General features: G+C 41.4%; 1 long non-coding RNA gene across 1 annotated transcript; it reads left to right on the top strand.

The window, feature by feature from the left end:
• The first annotated feature begins 138 nt into the window (after positions 1-138).
• On the top strand, positions 139-11,469 carry LOC143659456 (uncharacterized). The gene is made up of 3 exons (XR_013163547.1): positions 139-216; positions 8,677-8,788; positions 9,809-11,469. It is a non-coding gene; the product is annotated as an uncharacterized LOC143659456 (long non-coding RNA).
• The last annotated feature ends 7,479 nt before the right edge of the window (positions 11,470-18,948 follow it).

The raw sequence follows: 18,948 nt of genomic DNA, 5'->3' as shown, positions 1-18,948 counted from the left end.
CAGAAATGCTGAGGGCATATGGGCGGCCCTTGCTTCAGGCTGCACATTTTATCAAGTAAATGAAAAGAGGGAAGTAAAGGGGCAGAGTGTCCACCATTCCTCCCAAAGAAATACCCAGCATGCCGCGCGCGGGGGCTGAGAGGAGGCTGCGTGAGAACGTCACTTGCGTCAGCGGCAGGCGCTCCCGAAGCTTCCTTTTCGTGCGGGCGCCCTCAGGTAGGCCCCAGAGCTGTGTGGCTCCCCTTCCCACCCCATTCCCGCCCCCGTGGATTCCCGGGTGCCATGGAAGTCGTGTCCTCCAGGCAGGGCGTAGACTGAGGGGTGCTTCTTTCTGCCGGAATCTGCTGGCGGACGGTCCCTCAGAACTGCTCACAGGCCGAGGAGGGGCGCGCCGCCGCTGTCGCAGGGAGGGGACGAGGAGGGGGCCTGAGAGCGAGGCCGCAGTCTCCTTCCCCAGCACTCCGTAACCCTAAGGGCGGCGAGGGGGTCCCGGTGGGCCCCAGGAGCTGTGCCTGGGGCAAGCCCTTCACAAACATGCCTGTGATTGACCTCGGGAAGAGTGCTTCCAGTTCTGTGTTAAATGCCTTAAAATACCACCTGATTTTAAGGTGGTAAATTAAAAAAAAATTGGCTCCCACGGAACACTGTGGGGGGGTGTTGTGAGGATCCCTGCTGTACACATCCAGGGCTGGGTCCCGAGAGTTCAGATGACTTGCACAAAGTCCTACTGAGTGAGTAGTTTCTGCCCCCTCATCTGCCCCCCCCCTCCCAGGTAGGGTAGAACCTGAGTTCATAACCACCCCAGTGGGGAGCTAGAGAGCTGCAGGATCTCCTCTAGAGCTGTGTGTAAGTGCGTGTACACGTGTGCCTGGGTGAGTGCACATGTTTGTCCGTGTGGGTGTGCCTGGGGCTGAATGTGTCTGTGCCTGTGTGCATCTCTCTGTTTGCCTGCATGAATGTGTATATGTGTGGGTTCCTGTGTGAGGGTGTGTGCCTGTATGAGTGTGTGTCTCCGTGCCCTGCTGCATGGAGGTGTAAGCAGAGAGCAGTGGTAAAGAAGAGCACAGACTAGAGCCAGATTGCCTGGGTTCAAACTCCAGCTATGTTATTTCTTACCTCTGGGGTCTTAATCAGGTCACAGAAACCTCTCCATGCCTTCATTTTTTCACACCTAAATTAAGGGTAATAGTATCTCCCTATAGGATTGTAAGGATTTAAAAAAGGCCATTGTGTAAAGTCCTTAGAACATCGCAAAACACATGCTAAGAGCGTAGCTAGCAATAGCACTGGCCTATTACTGGCCAATATTGCCAAACGCAGTTTGATGGTAATTACAGTAGAAGCATTATTGGGCGGTGCCTGCTTTGACTTGGCATTCCAAATATATCCCCAATTTAGTCCTCCCAACACCACTGCGAGGTCAGTACGTCATTTCCATTTATCGGCACAGGACCGAGTCTGAGAGAGTTAAATAACTGGCTCAGGGTCAAAGACTTAGCAAAGGCCCGCACCTTCCTGTCTAACACACTTTTCGTGGGTTCATTTCTTCATCATTGGATGCAATACCTCTCTCACAGACTTTGGTTGTTTTTTTTTTCCCCTCTGAATTGGGAATTGTGCACACCCACCTGCCTGAGAAAAGCTTGCCACTGAGCTGCTTTCAAATGGCTAGCCCTTGCAGCTTTTTAATTGTCACTATCTCTTTGCACATTTGGAATTTGTAATGAAATCACTTTCCAACCCCGATTCATCTCAAATTCAATATTCTGTTTCCTTTCAGCTTTTTTTTTGTTTCCCCAGCAATGAAAAGATCAGTAACATTATAAAACATCTGAAAGCATGGTGGAAGTTTCCCGGGGCTTCAAGTGTTGTGTTATGTTATCTTTGGAATAACTTTGAAGTCCCACCGGTGTGTAATAGAAGCCGTTATTATGTCATGGAGCTGATTAGCATGCCTGTGGGAAACATTAATTCATGCTGACATCATAGCTGGGTTTGCAATCAATCAGTTTGTTTTGCTTCATTTGCCCTCGCCCCCACCCCCAAGGCTCTCCATGTAAAGGTGATGCTCCGATTTTCCGAGGATAATGGAACATGGATGGATGCCCCCAGATGAGGCTGAACTTAGCCATGGCAGCAGTCGCCTCCTGACAGCACCGGGAGGAAATGGCAAAACAAAGCCTTTGGCAGAGGCAGGGAGAGGGCTGCTGGCCTTTTGATTTGTCTTGAAAGGTTTTGATTTCGTTGGCATTCAGACTCTTGATATGTAAAACTTTTTAACTCAGTAGTCAGCATGACTGCCTGAATCCGTTTGGTTCCGGTCGTTTATGATTAGGCTGATTGCTGGTGGTTCTGGCATTGTGGGGAGCCACGCTGGCCTTCATTGGGTAAGGCCAGCACATTCCAAACTATCTCTTTCTTCTACACAAAAGTACATTTCATTGACAAGGGAAGCTGTAAAGAGGAGACATGTAGGCGCCTATTATCTCAAATTGTTAATATTTAACGTGCATTAAGGAGCTATCTTTCTGTTCGCCACGTGCAATTAATTTAATCACCAACACACTGTTAAATATCTATCAGAAATGTGAATTTTTTTCACGATATATTAGTCTGGTAATGATGTCTTTCCTTTAACCTTTAGATTTAGTATTATTATTTTATGTTACATGGACTGGTCTACCAGGAGCAGGAAGAAAATAAAGGAAGTATTTGGAAGGACCTAATGATATATGACTCAGAGTGGGGAGAGTTCTGGACATTTCTAGTTTGAACACAGCTTAGGGCTCCCTTCTCCTCTTCAGGGGATGTGTGGCCTACTCTCCTCCCTCATTGTCAAGTCCAAACTTATGTGACCTCTCTGGGGCTTGAGGACAGAGTGTTTGGGAAGTTGGGATGATTTCCCTGTGCTGTGATTGGGAAGTCATTTCCCTATGTTGGAAAATCATCTCCCTGTGCTGATTTTTTATCTGGAAGCTGGAAACTCTATTGCTATGGTAAGTCAAGAGAAAATAGAGGGTGGGGGTGGGACAGACTTTATTTTAGCTACATATGGAGAGCACTGCATTTTCCTATCCAGTGTTCGCTTACTGCAATTATAAGCCCCCCATCCTCCCTGTTCTCCTCTTTGGAAAGGTTCATCACACTCACAACTAAATGCTCAGGGTTTGTCTCTCCCCAACCAGACTTAGGCTGCATGAAGGCAGGGAGCAAAATTAATGCCTCAGCCAGAGTCTAGCAGGACACAGAATCTACTTGGTAGCCTTGACTGGACAGATGACTTAGACACGTATAGGTAATATTAAAGGAACCAACAAGGGATCATGAAGCACCTGGAGATCAACAACAATGAGAAGCTGTTACTACCCTTAAACTTGACAGAACAAGGGGAAAGAATAGTGTTTTCAGAGCCCAGTGAACCCTGAAGCCTTAGATGAGGGGTTACCTGGCAAAAGCTCTGGTCCGGGAGGGTGGAAGCTCCTGCCAGAGAACATGGCCCAGAGAAGAATGGGGTGGAGACAACAACTTCTAGCCTTCTTTCCTTCTAGCCTCCAATCTCTTCCCTTTGCCCTCCTTTGACCAGACTCAGGTAGGATCCAGTAGGCAGGTGTTGGGGATTGAATCATGCCACAAAGACATGTTCACTTCCCAACCCCTGGTTCTGTGTGTGTGAACCCTTTTGTAAACAAGACTGTTGAAGATGTTCTTAGTTAAGATGTGTCCAAACTGAATGACAGTGGGCCTTCATTCAACATGGCTAAAGTTTGTATAAGCAAAGGAAACTGGACATGTGAGGAGAAGCAATGGGAAGTAGCCAGAAAAGTCAGCAGAACCTGGAGGAGAAAGAAGAAGGCACCACCATGTGCACTTTCAGGTGAAGGAACAGCCAAGGAACAACAAAGATTGTTAACCACCAGAAGATACTGACCCCAGGAAAAGGCAAGTCTTCTAGCATCTGAAACTGTGAGCCAATACATTTCTGTTGTTATATCAACCCACTGTGTGGTATTTGTTTTAGCAGCCAAGAAACTAAAACAGCAGGGGAACCTGACTTACACAAGCTTGGAGATTAGCCTTTCAAGATACAGAAGGCAGAGAAAGGGAAAGATAGATTCTGGATGAGGGCAAGCTAGCAGAATGAAGTATTATATTAACTCTTCAATCTAGCACACAGACAACTGGAAGGTATTAAAGATCCCTGAATCTCCAAAACAATTAGCAAAAAGTTCTTTTTGCTCATAGAAGAACTTCAGGTATGGGGGATGAGGTAAGTGCCTATTTATTTTTACTCAGCAAACATTAATAATCTTGGGGTTTTGCTTCCCAAGCAAAGTAGAAGCAGGACATATAGAAAGGGACAAGGAGAGATTATTAGAAGCTGTCACTATTATAGCAACAAGAAGTTGAAGTTTCCAACTTTGTATAGAAAAGAGAGAAAATAGCAGAAAAAACAAAACACATGGAAGGCAGAGCAGCTCACAGTCCTATAGTAGAGAAATAACTGGATTTACATACTTCAGCAGTCTCCAAAATATCACTGTTTTCATCATCAGTGTGGCCATCCATATCTATATCTTGGTTTAAGGCTTATCCGCAGCTGCTGTGTCAACAGGCAGGGAAATGTGATATATTTGGAAACATTTCTGATCAAGATCATAAAATGTAAACAAAGAATGCAATTTAAGAGGGCAAACAGGAATATTTTGTAGATCAGCTTATTCTTCCAAGTACTAGATGAATGAAACATTGTCGTAAATGCTTAGACTATAGGCAGAGTGATGGAAAATGAGAATTATGGCTAGCCCATCCCCAGTGTATTCCTGCATTACCTTTATTCATCCAGCAGAAAGATACATTTCAATTCCATTCTGAAAGAGTGGCCAAAAGATGGTAATGGGGCTACCTCGGGAGGTACTGAGCCCTGCTGTGAAGTGTCTAGGCCTGTCAGGTGGTTGAAGAAACGATCCTTAAGATTTCTTCCCACTCTAAGGACTCTGTTTTCAGGTTTTTACACAGAAACACTATGAAATATTATTTACCCCATTTTTAATATGAAGAAGCAAATTCTGGGAAGTCAGTTAACTTTTTATAGTTCCACAGCTAGAAAATGCCATATATGAAAGCCAACAATTATTGACTACCTACTATGTGCTAGGTACTGTGCTAGACCTTGGAATATAAGGATGCATAAGATAGAGTTCCTGTCCTCCATGTTTATATTCTCATGTGGGAAATAGCCTTTTCTTCAAATAATCAAAACAACATTTTAAAAAGGCCATGAGTGAGGTTTACCCCAGATGCAGTATGTGGCAGGAGCAGAGAGAGAGAGAGCAGGCTTCACAGCAAAGTCAGGTTTAAACTGGGTTGAAGGATAGTTGGGAATTTCCCTGGCAAATGAGGGATGTTGAGTACTTTAAGCAGAGAAAACTAAGTATGTAAAAACATAGAGATGTCGGATGGCATGTTTTTGGTGACCTGAAAGAAATTCAGAATGGCTCCATCACTGGGGTCAATAAGGAGGGCACAGCAAGGAACAAGAAGAGAGTACTAATGCTCAGAGAGGGAAAGTGACTTGCCTCATGTCAAACAGCAGACAAAGCCAGAGTTGAAGTGAGATCTACTCATAAGCGCAGTGTTCTTTTGCTTGGGTAATATCTTGAAGGAGGGCTAATGATAGTTGGGAGACACAACCCTATTATCAGAGCTCTCCCAGGCAACCTCCTTCAACCACAGCAGACTCCCAGTTAATACATATTTTCAAACCCTGTATACAGAGTGCTAACCTGTGTATTCACAGAGGTTTAAAATATGTGTACGTTACCATTGTATTGGAGAATGAGATTCTTGAAAAAACAAAACAACACATTTATATACATTGAAACCGCTAAAGAAATATCCCTTCCCAGCCAAACTTAATTACTTGTCAGCAATGACCTATTGGCCTTCTTTGTGTTTTTTTCAGTTTTAATTTCATTTTGTTTTGTTTTGTTTATTCATTTTATTAATTCCCACTCCCCACCCCCCCATGCCACATCCTCATTTCAAATCCCCAGCTCCCAAGCAGTGCATCCATCCTGTTGTATTTAATTTGGTTCCTTCTAACCCACTCTTCCACGCATTGATATTGACATGTCCATCTCCTTGAACACATTTTGCATAGTTTTGCATGCTACAATTAGATGTTATTGGATGGCCAATTTCATTTTGCAAGCTCTGGGAAGCACTCTGTAATCAAACACATTCATATATTTCTGCATAAAAATGTATGAATAGTCCCAAAAAGTGGCCTATGAAGAGATTTTAATACCCTCATGTCAGTTCAGGCCAAGTTTTGCCATCAAATAAGTTTGTGTGAAATTTATTTTAAAACTTCATATTTTCAGAGTTTTGTATTTCAGAATTATGGATTAGAGACATTTTAGTCCTCCACCCTTCTCTGATGGACACTTCTCTGCTTCAGAAGAGGCCCCAGGCACAGCTCCTGGTGGAACTTTGGGAGAGTGTCTTTGCAATGGACCCCCAGAAGTAGGGATGCCCTAGGATCTTAGTACTTACTGAAATTATTGCCAGATTCCTCTTCATAATAACGGTATCAGTTAAATTCCTGCTAGCATGCTTGAGGGAAGCTTGTTTCCTCATATCCTTGCCATCACTTCATATTATCTGATTGTCTTCTTTTATTTATTTTTTTATTTTGGTGGCCAATTTGGTGGATAGAAGTGCCATCACAATCTTGTTTTAATTTGCATCTCTCTTGATTACTACTGAGCATGGACTTTGAGTATTTGTCAGTTATTTTTGATTCTCCTTTAGGAGAATAGGATATGCCTATTCATATTCTTTTAATTTCTTGTCTTTATTTTTTCATCACATTATTTTGTTCTTTTGGGTCTTGATGACGTACTCATTATCTACTCCAAGGGGGAAACTGTATTTATCTTATTTGTTTTTACCAGTCATATCTCTGTCTCTAATTCATCTGGTGTATACATTTTTGTGAATGGGAGCTTATGATCCAACTTTATTTTCTTCACCTAATATGTCAGGTCACTAAATTTACTAAGTGATCTATATATTTTCCTTAGAGATTGATGATGCCACCTCTATTAGATACCAAAGGTGCAAAACCTGTGCTAAGATTTTTATTGGAATTGCAACAAATATATAAATTTATTAGGAGAAATTTAATATATTTGTATCACTAAGCCAGTCTGTCTATGAACATGGTACTTCTTTCCATTAATTCAGGTCTCTTTTATGCTGTTTAGAAACTTAATTTTTTTCCTTTTCTTTATCCTTCTTAGAGACCTTTTGCATTCTAGCTACTTTATAATTTTTGTTGGCTTTATAAGTAGTATCTTATCTCTTATTGCCATTTTTGATTTGCTTATTGCTAATGTGAAGGTCCTATTGAATTAAACCTGTCTTTAAAAAGAAGGCATTCAGTGTTTCACCACTGAGTATGTGTTTTGCTATAGGCTTTTTCAGCAAAAGTTTGCTGTGGTTATTTTGTTTTCATGCTAGCCTTGTTTGTTTGTTTTAATAATTAAAAAGCTTAAACATTAATGTTGTGAAGAAAATTATTTTTATTAAAATAGACATAAAGAGTTCTCCTTAAATTCTCGGTATATTCACATCTATATTCTTAATTAAACTTGGCTTTGTCTTCTCATTCTCTCTATCTCTTTTTTTTTTTGCATGGGCAGGCTCCTGGAATCAAACCTGGGTTTCCAGCATTGCAGGCCAGAACTCTGCCTGCTGAGCCACTGAGAGCCTTCTTGTTCTCTTTTATACTGTTCTTCTATGGTTTTCTCTCTGTCTGATGAGGGCACATTTTCTTTCTAGTTTACTTCCAATTCACTGAAATCCAGGCCTCCAAGAGACACCGACCATATTTAAGACGTATTTTCTGTGTGTGAGTGAGCTGTCCTGGCCTGCAGAAAGAATACAAATAATCTGTATATTAATAGGAGTTTGCCAAGGGAGAATGGCTGCAGGTAGGGGGGCAAGGGGCAGCAGGCGGTCAAATTTTGAGGGGGTGGTGGTGGTTCACTGACTTCTGCAATGATGTGATTCTCTCAAGCAGAATATGTTTTAGAGTAGTTTGCTCAGCTGATAAAACTTTTCTTTCAGATATTGCTATTACTACTGTGTTCCATCCTACCCTGAGAAATGGTAAAGGGGAAAATAAGGTATTTTATGGCCTTAGTCATTGAAAGTGAATAAGTGTGACCTGAATATTTAGGCGGGGGAAATAAATTTTAAAAAATCAAGATGAGGAAATAGAACAATTTCTTGTACCTATATTATGTACTAGATGCTGTGCTAGAGGATTTAAAAATTGTATCTCATTTAATCCTCACAAAATAGATATTATTATCCACAATTTACAAATGAGGAAGCTAAAGCTCCAAGAAGCCAAACAAACCAGTTAACAAGTGGCAGAGCAGGAACTCACACCCAGATCTCTCTGAGCCCCTGACTTTTTATTCTACCCGTTTCTTTAGTATTACTGACCCTCTCCTGTCTTTGTCAATGTATATATCCTTGCTTATTTATTTATAACCACACTCCTAACCTGCTTTCTTTCTGCGATGGAAATAACCCAAGGGCAGCAGTTGCCAAAGCAGCCTTGAGTTAGCCTATAAATATTTTCTTCTTCTGTCTTAAACCCAGGGGAATCTCCTGGCTGACTGCCACAGGAACCAAGAACAATAGCTTTGAGATTTTGTCTGCCTTTAAATCCTATCTGAGTCTTGGAGAAGTGATCTAATTTACAAATAAAACCGTAAGTAGACCCTATAAGCAATTTCCATTTTCCACTTTTAATGCTACTTATGAGTGAAAGAACAACTGGTTGCTTAGTTTATAGAAATTTGATGTTTATAGGGAATCTACATTTTGATCTTGCAAAATATAATTTTTATGGTAGAAAAAAATATAGGTAAGTAATAAGAGAAATACTTGATTATATGGCTGTAGTTCTTTATAGTTGTCAAAGTGCATTCATGTTCTTTATTTCTTTTGATCCTCTTAACAATCTCTTAAGGCAGGTAAGGTGAGCCCCCATTTAAATGACAAGGAAATTAAAACAGTTTTACTCTCATGCAGTTGATTGCATTAATTCCCCCAATTCTTCACCTGTGATTGTATTCATTTCCTATGCTGCGTGTTTTTGAAGTTACTCCCATTAAGTGGTAGAGTATATGTCCCTGTCCCTTCATTCTGAGTTTGACCATGTAATTTGCTTTGGCCAATAGAATTGTTAGAAGACATAACTCAAGAAGAGGCTTGTGATGGTGTGAATAGTTCCTCCTTGTTTTGTTATGACTATATTTGTATTTGTACATAAAGCAAATATCTTGTTTTCTGATTTTCATATGACATAAGTTGTACTGTTCGCATTAAGGTATTTAAGTTATAGTGTATCAAGTTTGAAAGTAGATGTCACCTAAGGACTTGCACCCTATTCTGGAGAGATTTAGTACATTTCTGTTTAACAACAAGACAAGTTGAATATTGTTAGGCAAAAAGATATTTCTGTTATCGTGTTCTATTGAGAGATTAAGTATAATTTAAGGTGATAGATGCCAAGTTGACAAGGGGTGAACTGTGATGTGTTCAGGTGTCAATTGGTCAGGTGATTGTGCCCAGTTGTCTGGTCAGGCAAGCACTGCAAGGATACATACAGCAAGGATATTCTGTGGCTGATTAATAAACCAGAAGGCTGGTTTACTAAATCATCAGTCAGTGGATTGCATTCGTACCTGATTACATCCATGACTAACTAAGGATGTGTCTTCCACAGACGAGAAACTCCAAGCAGTTGGATTTGATCCAATCAGTTGAAGACTTTTTAAAAGAGTCTTCAGACTCTTTTAAAGAAGAAGGAAAGAGAAAATTTTCACTGCTTCTTCAGCCAGCCAGCCTCTCTTGTGGATTTCTTCGAGTCCCTTCTTCAGAGTTGCCAGCCTCACAGCCTGTCCTATTCATTTGGAACTCTTGGGTCCCCACAGTTGTGTGAGACACCTTTATAGATCTCATGCTTACAGATATCTCCTGTTGATTCTGTTTCTCTAGAGAACCCTGACTAATACAAAGCATGAGTCTCTCTGTGTTCCTGCTTGCTCTCTTACTCTTCAGCCATTGCCATGAGAAGTACAATTGAGGCTGTCCAGTTATTCTAATGATGAAGATGGAAGACCTGAGGAACAAAGCTGCCCAAGTTAAGATGTTCCAGATAAGCCAAGCCTAGAGCAGAATCTCTTACTGACCTGATGATTCCTAAGATTTAATTATTTATGGTTGTGGTTTCTTTTAAGCCACAGACTTAAGGGATGGTTTGTTATACAGCAACAGCTAACTGATACATCAAGATAAATCAGCTAGTAAGTGGTAGAGCTGGAATTAGAATGCAGATCTTCAAATAGTTTTATGCTCATTCTGCTATGCTAAGCTGCTTTTCATGCAGAGGGATGTTTATTTGGGGTTGAAAATATCTCAAGGCTGAGCCTAATATGGACAGAAACCAAGTATCACTCATCTTTAATTCTACAGAGCCTATTCCAGTATCTTGCACATGGTAGATATTCAGGATATGTTTGTTAAATAAATAGGCAAAAATATGAGGAATGTACCTCCATCCCTTTGATATTATTTTACAGTTTCTGGTTAATAAAAATAAAGTTAAAAGGGAAGGTACATTACATATGGTCAGTAAAAGTCAGCTTCTAAAAATAGATCCGGGCAACTGCACAAAGAGGACACAATCGTCATTTTCTTTTTCAGACAGCTGTCCATATGTGGCATCTTTCCTCTCTGAAGAAAGATCAAACCCCATAAAATGCATCATTTATATGCCACTCCCCATTATGAAACAGCATGGAGACCATTAATGAGAAGTAAAGGCTAAAAGAAGAGTTCCATGAGTCGGTTTCAGGCAGACTGTGGTGAAAATGCACAACCCTTTGGGAATCATACACATGAAAAAAGAACAAACATCATGCCTGATTCCTTGCTCCCTCCCACCCTCAGCCCCCTCCCTGCTTCTCCAGTCGCCACAACAGCTTGAGGTAGAGAATTTGTAAAACCCACATGGAGAGCTTTTTCCTCTGATTTTTTTAATCTCTGAAGTCCAACAGTGCCGATGAAGGTAGCTGTGACATTTGCAATTTTCCATGCACCAGCCCATTCCATTTTCTCTCCTGGTGCCACTTCTATGGTACAGTAAACCTCCAGCTCTGACAATAATTATAGCCAGAATAAAATGAAGAGAGTAATAGGAACAAAGCGTTGCTGTAATTGCCTTTTCATTATTTGCTAACAGTTAGTTATTCAGTCACAGGGAAAAATTACACAGTAATTGGCTGACAATAGGGAAGCAAGCGCCGAATCCCACAACTATGATATTTTTGCTTGTTGGGCTTTAGACCTTTTACTCATATTTTGATTAAACAGCTGGAGCATTAAACTGACATATGAATGTATCCTTGGTCAAATTCCAATGCGTTCATTTCTACCCCTTTCAAAATGTTGATTTCAAACTAGCACACACAGTAGACCAGTAAATACTGTAGTCTATTGACTTTAAAATAAATTCCTCCTCTTCACCCACCCCAGTTCATAAAGAAGGCATGTGGGTGCGATAGCACAGACAGCTTTTTAACAAATCAGTTTCCAGTTGGATGTTTTGATTTGTTTTGTTTTTAAAAAGAAACTACATGGTGCAGTCTTTCTGCATTCAAATTCTCCTTGAAATTTAACTCTCTAAACACAAGATCTTTATAAATGGATCCTTAGAAAGCAACCCCCTCTCACCTCCTTCTCTTATAAAGAAGGAAACTGAGGCTCAGACAGGGAACTGAAATGTTCTGCATCGTCCAGCTTCCCCTGCTCATTAGGACTAGAAACCAGGGCTCCAATTCTTTCTATTCTATTAAAACTGCCTTCTCTCTCCACAGTCACCTGTAAGAGGACACTAGAAAAGCAAAGCAGGTGGGATCTATGCCTGTCCAACATGCATCCCCAAATGCACACATACACACAAGCACTTTATAGACATTGCATGTGGCTTAACTGTGGAATTCCATTTAGATGTTGTCTGCTCCATGGGTATGATGTTTCCTTGAATTTTCCCAGGTAGTTAATAGTCTAGCCTGGGGCAATGTGGTCCACAAGGTCTCAGGAAATATTTGATGTTGATAACAGTAAGAAGACCTGATTTTTATGGACCACACTTTGGAATCTTTTTACTCTAGGTTATATGAATGCTATCTTGGTAAAACACATTGAGTGTTTAATTGGTGCCCATGTAGCAATTGGCAGAGGGAGAAAGGAATGTCACTGAGAAACAATGAAAAGAATGAACCTGTTAGTTCAGTATATATCGCGTATATTTGTGTGTGTATTGGGAGGTACCAATGGAAGATGGAAATATTGCCACAGGGCCTTCATTTAAAAATGAAGATTTTCTGTTTAGAAGATGGAAAGCAGTAATCATATGCACATGGCCTTGAATCCATTTCATAAAGTGGGTAAGAGAAGCTCAAAATCATGACTTTAAGGATTTGGTAATGAATAAGTAAACAGAAGAGGAAGGAAGATATTTAGGAAAAGGATAGGTACAAAGCTATGGTTAATGCTGAAAGCCAGGCTATAAGGTCAGTGCCTCGCCCATGTGATCTTTTTTAATTTTCATAAGAGCTCTGTGGGGGCCAGGTTTAATTATCCCATTCCACAGATGTAGATATAAGTCTTAGATTAAATGACTTGCTCAAGGTCACAAAGCTAGTAAGTGGCAGGGCCAAGCATTAAAACTGAGACTCAAAGCTTTTGACCTCTGAAGTAATACCACTTTTCACTGGTGATGATTATATTCTTGCAAGTAATTGAAACTTACCCAGTTTTCCAAGCCAATCCATAGAATGTTTATTTAATATCTACCCTTTGCAGCATACCATGAGGATTCAAAGATGAATGAACAGTTCCTGTCCCTCCTCGCCACCCCTCAGAAAAAAATTCCTGTCCCCACAGAGTTTTCCATCTCTTGGTGGGCCATGACTTGAGACGTGGATGGGTGGGTCTGATGAAGAGTATATTCTTTCTGACAGTGATAACTCAGTTTGGATTCCACCAGAATCAGACCCTGAAGTGAAGATTCAAGTGCAACTAGTTTATTTGGGAGATGGTTCCAAGGAGCATAGGTTGAGATTCAGGAGTGAAATAAAAATGGGCAAGAGACCGATATGGGATGCATTGAAAGTTACTGCTGAGAGCACCTGGGATCATTTCCTCTGGGAAGCTCTGGGAGATAGTGGAGGACATGCAAGCGAAGGACATGCCTGGATGTTATCCCCTCTGAAGGAAGGGGCTATTTATCCCCAATGTCCTGTCCATCATTAAGGTAGGGCTGCTTCAAGGGCATTAACTCTTTCCAACATACCCTGTGCACAAGCCCAGGGTATACCAGTAGGCAGAACAGAAGCCCTTGGACAGAGATTTGCATGTGTTCTCAGTGAGCAGCCTAGAGGTGAATGCCAAGGAGATATGGGTGGGGCATGACCACGATTTGCTGCAGTGGTGATGAGCAAAGTATGTCTTAGAGGAGCAAGACTTAAAAGGGGAAAGATACAGCATGCTAAATAAGGCACCTACCTATGGGTCACCCTTTCCTAAAGGAGCTGCCAGGTCCTGTACCACCGGCAGACATAATCTGAGACCCCAAGTTCAACTCGACTGAACTCAGTTTCCTGCCCATCATATGAAGCCCACATTTTTTGTCCTGGCATTCAAGGTTCTTCATAATCCAGCCCCATTCAACTCTTAACAATTCTTAGCAACCCATCCTGGGCTCTGTTTCCTGCCCATTGTTGGTTCTTTGCTTTGCTACCTGAGTCTTGTCTTCAAGTCCCTGCCAATCCCTGAAGGTCTCAGCTCCAGGTTCATCTCCTACCCCAGCCTTTTCAGATCAGCTCAGGCAGAAATAAATCTTCCTTTGCCCCTTGCTCCTGGCCTGAAACAATTATTCAGCCCACAATCACTTTCAATAACAAATGCAATTCCAAAATTCCCAAATCTCTGGAAACTTTCGGTTCTTTGTTTCTTCTCTTGTTTTTTTTTTTTTTTTTTTTTCTTTTTTTTACTTATGTGGTAGTAGACCCTGACCTAAACTGACATGAACCTATTCATAGCGTTTATTAGATGTGAAGATTCATACATTTCACTCCAAAAATATTCAGGTGCTTGGTTACAGGACGTGGCCCCTGACTCTGGCTGAGATTTTATAGGGTAAATGATATGTGCACCATATTTCCTCTCTAAGATATGAACAATTATTAGGAATTATAAAACACATCTGGCTGAAGAAATTCAGATATGAGGTTGTGAGCCTATCATCATCAGCTTCATCACCATCATCATCATTATCTGGTACTTCTATACTCTATACTGCTCTCTTGCACTTCACATACTTTAAACTTTAAATCATCGTAAGATCCTATGAGGGAGAGTCTATTAATAACCCAATTTTCCTGATATCCCTTAGGAAACTAGAATTCAGAGATACGATGGTTTTTTTTTTTTTTTTTGCCCAAGGTCACACAGCTAGTTAATGGCAGAGCCTGGGTTTGAACCCAAGGTGGTCTGGCAGCAGAGTCTAAGACTAAGCTTTTTCTGGCTATACTGTGCTTCTTCTGAGGATGTGTGTCCAGTCCTGAGGATGTTCACAGCACTCAGCCCAGACCTAACTGGCTCGCCTCTGTCTGCTTTCTTAAGAACTCTTTTGTGTTCTGGCTCCAAGTTATTAGCTTTGAGCAGTAAACCCAACCCCACCTCTGGCCCGTTGAGGTGGGGCCAGGACTCGATCTCCGTGGGATGTAACTTTCGGCAGCTCCTTGCCAACTTTAGGGGTCCTCGACCCCTCTAACTCCCAGCCTCAGGGAGAGCAGCTTATATTCTGCAGCCTAGCCCTGGAACTGGCTGCCAAGTTAGCTCTCATCTGTCTCCGCTCCACAGATACCTCCTCTACCCCTGACCCCAGTGCCTCACCCCCACCTTTCCCCTACCTTGCAGTCCACTTAGCCGGCCTGCCCTTCTGAGGTTAGAGACCATGGAAATCTGTGTCCTGAGTACTACGTGGACTTTGTGCATTCTAGGGCCTTAGTGAGATGTGAGGCAGAACTAAATGGCTGAGCGAGGAGGTCCAGGCCTAGGCTTTCTTACTAGTGCACACATGGCCTTGGGTTTAGAAGTTATTCTCACACTTGGCTTCCCTCTCTCTTCCCAGTCTGTAGCAAACACATAGACTCAAGTAAATGGATCCAGAGTTCTTGATCTTAACTATGGTGACAACTGCTTGCTAACCGCTTATTCTGCATCAGTCACCATGATAAGCAGGCCTTGTCTTGGTTAATCCTCACAATATTCCTTCCAGGAACTGAAGTACAAAGAGAGGGTAACTTGTCCAAGACCCCATACTATACCTACTCTACCAGTCAACTATTGCCACAATAATTCTATGTAACAAACCACTCCAAAATGCAATGGCTCTAAAAATCAGTCTTTTACACCTAGGGCTCTATATGAGACTCAACAAAAGTTTCGTGCACTGTTACTTCCCAGAAATCTACGACTTGCAGTTGGGTTCCTAGACCAAGTAAGTCCTGAAACCCAGAGGGGCCAGCCTTTCCAGAACATCAACTACCATCACCACCCCATATTACCAACACCCCTTTCCAACATGAAAAAGTTAGAATGGGCATAGCCCAAATACCCTTAAAGATTGGGAGAAGGATCAAAGGAGAAAGAGCAGTTATAACAGAGAAAATAGGATTTAACAAATGAGTATGACAGCTGAGTCATTATTTCTTTCAATCTCCAGTGTCTTGGAGCAACTAGAAGGAAAAATCTAAAATTGTGGAATTGTAACCCATACCAAACTCTGAAATCTGTTCTAGTACTACTTGTTACAATGTACTTTGAATTTGTTGTGTTTTTGTATATATGTTTCACAATAAAAAAATGTTTAAAAATGTATAAGAAGCACCACCTTTACAGTAACTACAAAAGAATGGTCTTTGCTCTAAAGCAAAAGCTAATGTACTAATCTGGATTTACTTAGTTGATAGTTGTAGTTATAGCTATAGAAATATTTTTAAAGGTTATTACTGAAATTCCTACAGAATAAAATAACTTTCATGTTAAGGGAAAAAAAGGGAAAGAAAACAGTCCTTTATCCTTATTTGCATGTTTTTTGACTGGGATGGAATATTCTTAGTTTCTCCTGGGCTCAGCTGAGGCTTGACTCCAAGCTGCAGGTTCCATCCATGTCTGTTTCACATGACTTTCATCCTCCTTGGATCAGTGGGCTCATCTGGGCATGTTTTTTTCTTGGTCAGAGTACAGGTGCAAGAAGGTAAACCTGGTCAGCCAGAGATACTTGAAAACTCTGGTTATATCATACTCATCCCACTGACCAATGCAAGTCACACGGCCACGCCTGGCATCAATGGGATAAGGAAGTATACCTCTCCCACTTTTAGGCCATAGCATATACAATGGCCACGTTCAACATCAATGGAGAAGGGAAGTGTACTCCTTCCAAGGAGGCAAAGGAGGTGGGGGTGGGGATGGGACAGAGGGAACAATATGTAATCTACCATCTTCACTACAAGATAGGGCCAGAACCCGCCCAGAACTAGACTGAAGTCTAGTCTCTTAACTGTTCTCTTTGAATAGTCAAAGTACCCAGGGAAGATCTTTTGACCATTCAGAAAGCAATGCTTATGTGGTCCAGTGAGTTTTTTGGTCCTTGAGTTAGAGACATAAGCTGCTCCTAAGGCACATGGGAGATGATGGGGAAGCCCCAGGCAGTGGATCAGTACAGTTGAGAATGTGCTCTCACATGCTGATATCCTCCTGTCCACAAACACCATAGCCCTGAATTTATGCTTCTCTCTGGGATTCAGACCAGTCATTAGAGGATTAACTTTCTTGTCACCCCCTTACACATGTTTCCATGCAGCCTTGGAATGCATCATCAAAGTCCAATGCAAGTTCATTTGAATTCTTTGCCTGGCATACCTGACTGTTTTCTTGTGTTTACAAGGGATTGTTAGAAATTCCTAAATTTTGGAGCTGTGTTTTTACTGGGAGAGAAGAAAGAATCGAAAAAACTCCCAGTGGATTAATTTATTTGTATTTGGTTCAAGCTCCTGACATTTGGAAAGGCTTGGCAATCTTATTAATGTTTGCTATTTTTGATTTGCTTTGTAGGGTGATAGATTAAGCCACGGAATCCTGGAAAACAGATTTGTTATTTTCCTTTTCAGAGCTACAAAGGTCCAAGACTATTTTCTCAAGTGCCAGGATGGTCACTGCCTCTCCTCACCGCTCTCACCCGAGCAGACATTGCTAATAGCTCCCAATGCTGCTGCCCTCTAAGCGCAGAAATGGCCCCAAACTCCCTAAACACAGCTCTCTAGGCAGCTGCTGCTGCTTGTTCAGAGTTAATGCAACCTATTTGCCATCCTTGTTTTTAAAACATTTCCATTTTTTAACTTGCTGGTAATATAACCTTACAGAGTTCTGATAAAGATGGTGCCATCCTCTGTTCCAGTTTTCAAAAATGCCACTACTCAATACAAAACTCTTCAATATCTCTAAATTCCTTAGCTTGGAATCAAGGCCTCCGATATCTGACACCTCTCACTCCCCAGGACTAATGTCCTTCTAAGCCCTTTACCATCACCCTTATGGTAGGCAAAATTCTCAGAGGGCTCCTAAGATCCCCACACCCTTGTATACATGCCATGCATAGTCCCCTTTCCCCTGAGTAGGGGTGGGACCTGTGATTATGGTAAGGTTTTAATCAGTTGACTTAAAGTTAATCAAGAGAGAGATTGTCTTGGGTGGGCCTGATCTAATTAGACAAGTCCTTAAAAAGAGAAACTGGTTCTTTCCTGAAGTCAGAGAGGTTCTTCTGCTATCCTTGAAGAAGTCAGGTGCTATGCTGTGAGAGGGTCCGTGGAGGGGGCCACAGGGCAAGGACTGCAGGTGGCTTCTGAGAGCTTACTGATTTGTGGCCTGCAGCTAACAGAAAAATGGGAACCTCAACTATGTGACTGCAAGGAACTTAATTATGCCAACAACCACATGAGCCTAGCTGACATCTTGAACTCAGTCTTGTGAAACCATAAGCAGAGAACCCAGCTAGGCCAACGATAGATTTCTGGCCCACAGAAGCTGTGAGTTAATAAATGGGTATTGTTTAAAGATGCTAAGTGTTGGTAATTTGTTATGCAGTGATAGAAAACTAATGCATCTCTATTTTCACACCACTTCCAAATCCTTGTTATTCTCCATACCCAGCCAAGTTTTCCTACCTTTGGGAAAAATTTTATTTATGCTGGAAAAACTTTACTCATGAACCTTTCCTCATGCCATTAGTGTTTTCTCATCTGTATGCCTACATCATAACCCAAATGTCACCTCTTCCTTGAATTGTTTTCTTTCTAGGCCTAGACATGTCACCTAGTCCTTTTTTCAAGATGCTATAATTGTTTATGTATTTGTAAAATACGTACTTTTATTAGTGTTTGGGTTTCTCTGGGGGTTGTCATTATCTAACTCATCTTTGCCCTTCATTCCCAAACCCTCACACTGGCTGTGCATGAAATAGGTGTTCAATAAATGCTTATTACATAAATGGGTATTTCCCTTGTGAATTCTCAGTTTAACTAACTTTGTATTTGGAAAACTTCCTTGCCTTGATGCATAATGCTTTGGGGATATTAAAAATGTTTACTTGACCAAGAACCAAATGGAGAGTTCCCTATTTGCATGCCCTGATTAATCTTTTATCCTCTCCCTTCTTTAATTATTCAATTCAATTCAATTCAATTCAATTAAGTGCCTCCCTGTTATATGCTAGATTTTGTGCTTGGTCCCTGC

The sequence above is a fragment of the Tamandua tetradactyla genome, chromosome 16 (genome assembly GCF_023851605.1).
Source record: "Tamandua tetradactyla isolate mTamTet1 chromosome 16, mTamTet1.pri, whole genome shotgun sequence".
In the NCBI taxonomy this organism is placed as follows: domain Eukaryota; kingdom Metazoa; phylum Chordata; class Mammalia; order Pilosa; family Myrmecophagidae; genus Tamandua; species Tamandua tetradactyla.
The sequence above is the reverse complement of the archived record's forward strand: the minus strand, read 5'-3'. Positions and strand labels throughout refer to the sequence as shown.